Here is a 9,886-nt window from a genome sequence, read left to right as displayed (position 1 = left end):
ACAGTTTGAGGAGCAATTACTGAAGATGAAGAAAAAGGCAATTTAGAAAGCAAATTCAAGTATAGTTCAAGTCTAATCAAGTGGAAGGAGCGAAAATAAAAAACAGTACGTTACTCATCTAGATTTTTGTTAGTTCCTGCAAAGGCATACATTTCAGCTTCTTTATTTTCTAAGGTCCTCTATAGTTGATGGAAAGAGAGATCTACCCTTCTAGTGCATATCGTTTATCCCTTAAATCAGTGTCTAAAATATCACCCTTTGAGATCTTTCTTTCTCCCTCCTTCCATCAGTGGATCAAGGAGGATGTCCTAGAAAACTAGTTTCTACAAACGGCTTATTTCTTAATGTCTGAAGTTATATGAAACAAATTCAATCAGAAGAGCCCAAGGAAATTACAACTTGCTCAGTCACTTGCATGGGGAGTAACCCAGGCAGCAAACCATTCTAATTGTTCCTCTGTGGTTTTGTTACTGTAGCAGTGATAATAGTGCAAGTTTACCCTTGCAGGAATTTCCCAGATCATTCTTATGACAAGTATTCATACAGGACACACAAGGACAATACTGCTAATGAGCTAATTTTTTTTAGAAGAGTGATGGATTTGGTGAGTGTTTATGGAGAAAGTTGACATCCAAGTATATTGTTTACAAAATACTTTCCACAAGATTTTTTTTTGTCAGTTTCCAATTCTAGCACAAAATATGAATGTTTTCACAATAAACTTAGTATCTTATTGTTTAGTCAGTTTTTGCATCAGACTTCACTCACTAAAAAAAAATAAATAAAAATAAAAAATAATACAGTCAGAAGTGGAGTTCACACTACACATTGCCTGGCTTGTAAAAAGAAAAACTCAGCAGGAGAAACCTATCCTGAAACCTATTATTGGAGGTGTAGTTCAGCAGATTAATCCCCCAGAGCTCCTCCACAGCCTGTGCCAGGTTCCTGGAGGCAGGGCACTTCTCTCTGGACTAAAGACACCAAATCTAGCCAGGAGACATCAAGCTCCTGAATGTCTTGCAGGAACTGTGCCTGTAATCAGACAGGTGACCCATGAACACCAGCAGGCATTAGCACCTCTTTTGGTCTACACCACAAAATGATGGAAGGGTAGAGATTTTCCAGAGAGGGAAAAGGAGGTATGCTAGCTTCAATGTCAAGCCTACCTTTGAGAGCAGCTGAGTAGTGAGGGTGGAAGGGGGAAGTTGGAGCAGCCCTGTGTGGTGCACAGGTAAAAGAAATGGCCAGCATTGATTCATGACGCATTGTTCAATTGTTTTCTTCCCTGACAGTCCCTCTATTTTTAGATGTTTTAATTTCCTGTAGTCTTTACATGGTCACATGTGGGCAAGTAAACAGATTGTTTTGAATTAAACAGCTGTGCTAATTTATCGCACTGTTAAAAGCAAAGCTTGAACGTGCTCTTCACTGCACGCAGGGACTGGAAGTACTGGCACATGCAAACGGGCTCACATCTCCGAATTAAAACATCCATGGCCTGCAGTGGAGGAGTCAGGCAGACAGGCCAGCTTGTGGACCTTTGACTCTGACAGGGCCTGTGCCTGAAGGGGCCCTGTGGCAGCCATCCCCTGGGCAGGAAGAGATGGACGCCCTCCTGGCAGCACCACTGGGCAACTCTATCCCATTTCTGAGCTGCCCCTGGGCCTGCTGGGACTTCCAGGGGGATGGGTCAGTCAAGGCAGGCAGCGTACAGCCTCCCGCACCACAGGGCTTGCAGGACCTGGCCCCTTCACATTTTGTGCCTCTTGCTCTGCCCTGTCTCCTTGACAAGGCAAGCAACAGTTTCTTCTCCAAACCCTGTGTTGGGGGAATTTTATTCTGGCCAGACATAAGCCACCCATAAGGAAAGATAAAATGGATGCTTCACAGGTGCTCCCATGTTCTTACAATGGTCTACACGCTTGAGGCCAGAGCAAATTAAAGGATTTAAGGAACTGTCCTAAAACCCCAGGGCAGGTAAAACTCGCTTTGAACTCAGTGGCTCTCTGTGCTCAAGGTCAACCCACAGTTTATACAGCAGTTCTTTTTCGTAAGAAGAGACACAACCTCAAACACAATTGTTTTTCTGTAATTTTTTTTTTTTTCTGGAAGACATTTCTGGGACTCCAAACATATTCTTTTGAATGAAAAGCATGAGAAGTGGAAGGCCGTTACCTCATTGTGAACTTATCTGGAAAAATATAATCACATGAAATAAATCTATGAAGGAAGCTAAAGGAGGCTGCAGTTGAGATCAAATAACATTTTTCCTTAGTTTTGGTTTTCTTGTACTTAGTTTGAGACTGCACTCCTTTGCAATTCTCATATCTGAGAATGAATCTTCTAAAAACATCCCTAAATTTCTAGATCATACCTCACTAAACATTTCTACCAAGAGCCAAGGAACTAAATTACAATTGGCTTTCTAACTGACCTAATGGCACATGAAAGATCTTTTGACTGTATTTACCTCTCCACCATATCCTTACTACCCCCCAGCCTGGAACCATCCTAAGAGAAAAATCTAATTATCCTTCCTGATAGGTAGTCATCCCTTTGAAAGACAATTTCCATGTGTCCAGTGTGTCTGTTCTCTAAACTCTAGTGCTTCTAGGTTAACAAGTATGGTTCTGAAAACAAACAAGGCTACATTATATATATATACATATATATATATATATATACATATATATATACACACATGTGTTTCTGAAAGGAAATTATGTGTCCTGCAAATTGTATAATGAAAATAAACAGTGTGAATAAGTCACTGTGTGGACAAAAAACAATGCTAGATAGGAAGAAAATTTAGTTTAAAAAAAAAAAAAGAGAGAGAGAGAAAAGAGAGAGAAAGAAAAAGGGAAACAGGTGGCTTGATCTAGGTCTGCCAAGAACGTTTTGGAGCCTTGAGAACATGTACTCTACTACTTGGCTGATTGGTGCTTTTGTCTTGTCCACTGAATAATTTCTTGTCTTTTGCACAGCTTGCTTCTACCACGTGCATATAAGTTGCTTTCTGCTCATTTTCTCTGTTCCCTGGTGAGGTGTCTTATTGTTTGATTGTCTGCCTTTCTTTATCTTGGTGTCAATTTTCTCTGGTTGCAGATACCAGCAGCTGATAGATTATCACCTTCCTTATGCTCTCACTTTCCCCATCCTCCCCACCTACACAACCAAAACCCAGCACTTTCCAGGTGTTTTACTTTGTGGTTGAAAATGCTGCAGGCTATGTTTGTTATATTGACAGCATTGATGAGTACAGGTGCTCAGGACAATCATGAGCAAAGCTGTGGTCTTCTTCGAATCGCCTATCTTCCTTGTTCATCACTGAAAGCAGGTCCAGCACTCACAGAAATTGATGATCTTTTCTTTTGACTTTAGTAGCAGTAGTAATGAGTCCCTCAGTCTGCAGCTGGTCCTCTGACTTTAATAAAAGCAGGAGACTGGGCCTCATTTCTCATCCATGCTTTTCGGTATCCAGTTCATGCTAACTAGGAATATCATAGTGAATTGCAGCATTGGCAAACAGATTTATTTACATTCTTCTTTGCTCTGTAGAGGACAATACAATCCCTAAAATGCTTAGACATTCCCAGAATTACCTCAGTTAGAACCCTACCATATTTCTTCAATACAGGACTAGTGCCTTCATATCTCTTCATATTTCTTAAATGTAAATTAACATGCATGTACAAGACAACGTTGCGCAGTGAGTTGAGTGCAAACTCTGAAGTGTTTGTGCTTTTCATTAATGCATGTGTAGTGTCTCTCCATGTGGGATTTCCAGATGTCTGAAGCCTAGCCAAGGTTACTCCTTCATCAATGCTGCTGGACATCTGGAAATTCCAGACAAGTGGCCAAAGTCCACTTTTTATGTTGACAACATTTCTGGGGTTAAAAAGAACACATGCAGAAACTCAGACATATGGTATACTTAGAAAAAGTGAGGATACTTTCAGTGTAATAAAAAAGAGAGTATTAAAAAAAAAAAAAGATAAATTTTTCCTACTGGAGGGCCATAGTAGACGAGTGCAAAATTCCTCTTTGAGCTTCTCAAAATCTACACCATATCTCATTTTGCTTTATTATGCCTCTTTTCATGATGTCCACTTTGCCTAAACAGACACATTTAGTAACTTCTTTCCTTCCCTTTTCACTGTGAAAACTTTTCTGAGTATCATATTGTACACCATACTTTAAAGCTCTCATGCTTACATTTCAATGCCCATCACTTGTCCTGTCTTATTGGCTTTTTCTTTTCCTATGGCTTTGTAATTTATGCTTCTCAGGGGATTACAGGCTATCTCTTACTGACCCACCGCTCACTGCATGAAATTTATGTATGTCTTTATAGTACTGCTGTATGAATATTTGATATAAGCTGTGCATTGCTTCATGAAACTGCAATTGATTAGGCAATTATTTCAAAACCAGTCTAAGCCTACATCAATACTAGATTTGTTTCTAGAGATCACAGACACATTGTGATGCAAGCTTAATTCATGCTAAACACAGTGTGGTCAGAGGAAACACTTGTGCTCAAAATATTTGTGATGACTGTAGCATGAACACTTTGCTACTTCTGTGGGTTGAATTTAACTCCTGATTAATGGATATAACTTCTGTGGTCAGAATGACAAATTTGTCAGTAAGACTGTAGAGAAACTGATTTAAAAAAAAGAAAAAAAAAAAGAAGAAAGTTTTATGGACCCATAGGGAAAACATTTACATCCTGTAATCATCAAAGGGAGAACAGAATGCCATGTGTGAATTTCAGCCAGATGGTTTGCAGTTAATATGATATACTTGTCCTAAAAAATAACAATTAATCAAGGATATGACAACACAGTAATAGGTAGAACACAGAAATATAAATAGGTGAAAAAAAGCAGTATCAGGGTTAGAAAAGGAGACATTTTCAGACCATGATCCTGGTAAGACTCACATTTGGAATTAATGTCAGGAGCTACTTATAATTCCTGGACTGTTCAGATAGTTAATTCTGTTACTTAGAGGTTTGTAATCTGTGTTGAACCTTTCTTTACATTTTCCTTTGTAACTATAAACTGATTCTGTTTTTCTGTTCTGTATTTATATTAGCATGTAGACTATGAATGATGCACTTGACCAGCATCTTTTGGTTGTAAGCACTATGGATCAAAGAATAGTCATTTGTAATTTCCTTACCATTCCTGCCAGAGGCAAAATTTCCTTTAATAGCGTGGAATAGTTATGAGAAATCACTCATAGAAACAACAGACCAAGAGAAATAACTGTGCCATATTGTAAGAGAATAAATAATTTCAGGCAAAGTTCTCTGTAGCCTGGAGAAAGTAAGAGAAAATTTATTTCAGGATTAAATTGTCAAAGAATCAAATAATATTTGAAAACTGGCATTAGTTCCTTAATTGTATATGGGCACTGGACAATATGGGTGGGTGCTGCTCACAGTATGTTGCTTTCTACAGTACAAGTAATGTGGCTTGGTCTTTATTTAGCAACAGGCTGAAATTTTTCTTGTTCCAAACTTACTAAAGAAGTTATCCTGGTATTTGTATATGCTCGTTGAATATGCTGTTCAACAGGAATTTGAGAAGAATAATTATTACTGTTTTCTAAAAACATGAAAAAAAAATGTTGTAGTTTGAAAATTCTGATGAAAAATTTTGCAGCTTCATCTGGGGATTTTTGTTACTGTCCTGAGATTTTTCTTGCCTGGCATTTCTCTCTTCTAGACTGCTCCATCTTATAATGTCAATATTAATTCCAGTTTAGACCTCCAGGATTTTCCAGGCTGCATTCAGTTATCCAACACTTTCAAACTAAAGAATTTAGTAGCCACACCCTTGGGCATTTCAGAGCATGCCTGTGATGTCACAGGAAACAGTCTAGGTAGGAATAAATTCTGGAATCAAAACATATTTTAAGTGACTATTAACTGTGCCTTGATTTTATAAAAACAGAAAAAATCCTTTTGCTGCATTACTTGGGACTGTGTAAGATACAGGAAATCTTAGTGAACTCCTGAACTCCTATTTTTTTATTTTATTTTTTGTATTTTCAAATCTTCTTTAACCTTGATAAGTAGGTTAAGGAAGTAGTGCAGTCAGAAACTCAATTCTTAGACCATTAAACAAAAATTAAACCAAAAAATATATAGTTCATCTCCAAACAAAACCAGAATATGTTTTGTATAGGTGGAGGGTTCACATGTTCATTTTCGGATTGAACATCACATTCGGAATCTTTCTTTTCTTGCTATTTAATATGCCATAGTAGGAGGAACTGGGAAAATAATAATGAGTGCATATATATATTTAAAAAATATATATGAAAGCATTTTAACTCAAAGCAAGGAAATGTGAATGGTCTCATCTCTGTTGCTGTGTTGTTAGGTTTGGGGCTTTTGGTTGTATTTTGTTTTGTTTTTTTTGTTTTATTTATAGTTTATTGTTGTTGTTGTTGTTTCCACAGATTAGCTGTTGAAATCCCCTTATTTACATTTACATTTACTTCATCTGACAACTTAATAATGACCTTAAAATGGGGGAGTGATATCTTTCAGTGGAAGGTGTTATTGAAATGCAAAATATTTGTATTAATAAATACTCATCATACATTACTAGTATAATCATCACACTAAGCACAAAGGAATTGAAGTTTAAGTCCTATAATTAAGGTTTTTATAGTATTAGGATGGAAAGGAAATGGACTCTGAGGAATGTTCTTTTTATGAAATGTATGACAAAGTTTTCTAGCCGTAGGTGGAAATAATGAATTCTAAAACAGTTTTCAAATGGATTTCAGATGGATTGAAATAATGTTAAAAAGGAGGGGGTAAAATCTGTATTATCCAGAACAGTCTGTATTATATTAATCTGTAATTTAATGCATAATGGCAGCTCTAACCCAGACATTACTCTGTCACAATCTGACTCATTATTATATAAAAATGAATACCTTGAAAATGCTAAGTGCTATATGGAATCAAGTAGTATTTATATTTTGAGTGGCAAAATCTTCAGAAAGAAAATAACTTTCTCTCCAGATCTTTACCAAATCACACAGCTGACCATGTTAAGAAAGGAAAGAACAATTGTGCCTTAGAATGCTAGTGGAAAAAAAAAAAAAGAAAAAAGAAAAAAAAATGAGTTCCTTTATGTCAGTTCTCATTTTCAGGAAATAAAAGCCTACTTCTCAACCTACAGGTAAAATCCCAGGTCCTGTTAATCCATATTCATTTGAGAAAGCAGATGGGATTGTTAGAATGAGTAAGAACTTGCATCATTGGGCACCAAATTCTTTGACAGATAGTAACATTTTAAAACTCTGTTCAAGTGATCTTTCACTGTAACACATAGTTTTGGGAAATTAAATGCATTTTCTATCTATTGCTTATTTCTCATGGAAAAAAAATGTTCCATATGAAGAGCAATTTCCTTCCTACTTAAAGTGAAAAACAGAAATCAGATGAAAAACAATTTAGTTCTTTGTTTGAGAAATCCCTGTTGCCACATTCTGTTGTTCATTTTAGGGGGAAAGATGAATTTAATTTCAATTCTAGAGGTGTAAACTTACAACTTCTTTTTTCTGCAGAAGTCTACAGCTCCTATACAATAAAGGAAAGATTTAATTTGTTTTCTTATAGAGATTATAACTTATTTCTAAAAACCTCTTTATGATGGTCATTTCTTGTTTTCAACCTGATTCAAACAGTTCAAAGTGTTTTCTCCCTTCCAAGCTGCCTCTGTTCACAGTTTTATTGACTGACACAGTTGTTTATCTGTCTGAAAAGCATGGTGCATTTGACAATGGAAGACTATGTTTCTTGGGTTTTCTTCTGTTGAGTGATATTGATCATGGCACTTGAAATAAAATGCTCCTTCATTCTTCATAATTCTTTTCTCTCATGTATTTTGTCATTTTGCATCTTTGGGTATGTCTGCACAGCATAATGCAGTGTCTTCAAAGCATATTCAAGCTACCCTGGGCACCAAAAGCGGTATCGCAACATTAACAGAGCAATCTGCCTGGGTTAATTAGCCGGGCTGAGAAGATATATAGGTGGATCATCACAGTGATACTGTAGCATTTATTGCTCCAGAGCTAGCTTGCAGGATATTTCTGAGCAATAGCGTTCTCCTTGTATGACCACTTCAGGCCTTGTCTTTTAACAGTGGCAGTGTCAGAGGCTCCAAAGAGACAAAATCTTCAGCATCTCAGGAAGGAAGATGAGGATGGAGCTCTGAGATGCAGAAGACTTGTGTAGAGAGCTCCTTGGTCTTTGGCTGTTGAGTCCTCTGCCAAAAGAAGTTGGTGAATAGGGTTGATGAAGACTGAAGGTAGCTGCTTGTGAGGGGTGCTGGAAGAGAAAGAGTGTGTTCATGTCACACAGCAAGGATTATGAAAATTGGATCTTATAATATATGAAGACTGTCAGAGTGTCAGAAACCTTTCTCTTTTTCCAGAGGTCTTCTCTGAAGGATACTAGTCAGCATACCAAGTACAAGCCTTTTGTGGCTAATGGTGACTTACAGTGATCGTGTTGGTCTTGAAGTCAAATACTCCCAGGATGCCACTTCTTTTGTAGGGCTATCTTTTTGGCTAATCTATCTCATGCTAGTCCAAGAAGAGAAGGAAACAGTATCTTGAAATTCACTGGTCACCGTCAGCCTGTTTCACTTTGTCCACTTTCAGCCTTGTGCAGTACGAGAAGCATCTGTTCCCTTGGTACCCCAAAAAAGGTTGTTGGCCATGGCTAGCAACAACTGCTACATTTAAGCCCACAGTTACTTTGCTGTATTATATGTCTTTGTGAAAGCCACCCCTAATGTTAGCTCTATGACCTGGAGTTATCTGGCCTCTGGAAGAAGTCAGTGTCCCTGAAAAGTCCTTTTATTTCTTCCCCCACAACCACCTTTTTTTTTTTTTTTTTTCCAGCAGTCAGCTTGCTAAGACACACATTTACACTAAAGTGCACAAAATTTAAAAAGTGAAAGTGACAGTTACAAAAACAATGGCACCAAAAGGGTAAGAAGTCCTGTGCTTGCAGAACCTTTTGTGGATGTTTTCTTTCTTGACACTTACAGCAGTACAATTATTATATTGCTTTGAAAGTGTCAGGGAGCTTGACTCATGTACTTTAAGTCAAATATTCTCTTTGACTTGTCTAAAATTTATTTATGTGAAAATATAGTTTCTTACGCCTGATCTCACTTTAATTTGCACTCTGTAGTATACAAAAAGTTTGCAAACAGTCTGACTGCTGTCTGGAAGAATTTCAAATTCACAAATTCCCCCCAAAGAACAACTTTGTGTAGTCCTTTTAAATCCTCTTAGTCTCTGTAATGGCTGATAAGATATATACATGTAGCCAAAAATAGTCTGTAGACTTAAGCAGATTCCTCATACGTCCATACTTTTATGAACACCTACAAATGAAACTAATCTGATTGCCTTCATTTGTTCTGTGGAACCAGAGATGGAATTGTGAAAAAAAAAAATAATTTCAGGGTACGTTACACTTGTATGCAAGATCAGCTGCTGGAACATAATTGGGCTAATGGATAAAGTTATGGAAGCGCATGCCTGCAGATAATAGGTAGGAAACAGCAGGTTTTTTTCACATAAAATGCCTGTGTGGATTGCTCAAGATTTTAAATGACTTAAAAGGAGACTTTATACTAAAAATATCCATTGTTGCTCAGTAAGCTGTTGGAATACTCATGAGTTATACAGGTGCTGTTGCAACAAAGACAACTGGGGCTTTAATTCAGAGCGTTTAGTAAAGTATGGTGGTGGTTGCTGCAGATCTGGCTATTAAACAAACTTCCACTTGCAGCAGGGACTCTGTGAGTTACAGCCAAAAAAGAATTTAATTAACATA

The sequence above is a fragment of the Cygnus olor genome, chromosome 3 (assembly GCF_009769625.2).
Source record: "Cygnus olor isolate bCygOlo1 chromosome 3, bCygOlo1.pri.v2, whole genome shotgun sequence".
Taxonomy (NCBI): Eukaryota; Metazoa; Chordata; class Aves; order Anseriformes; family Anatidae; genus Cygnus; species Cygnus olor.
Note: the sequence above shows the minus strand (reverse complement) of the source record.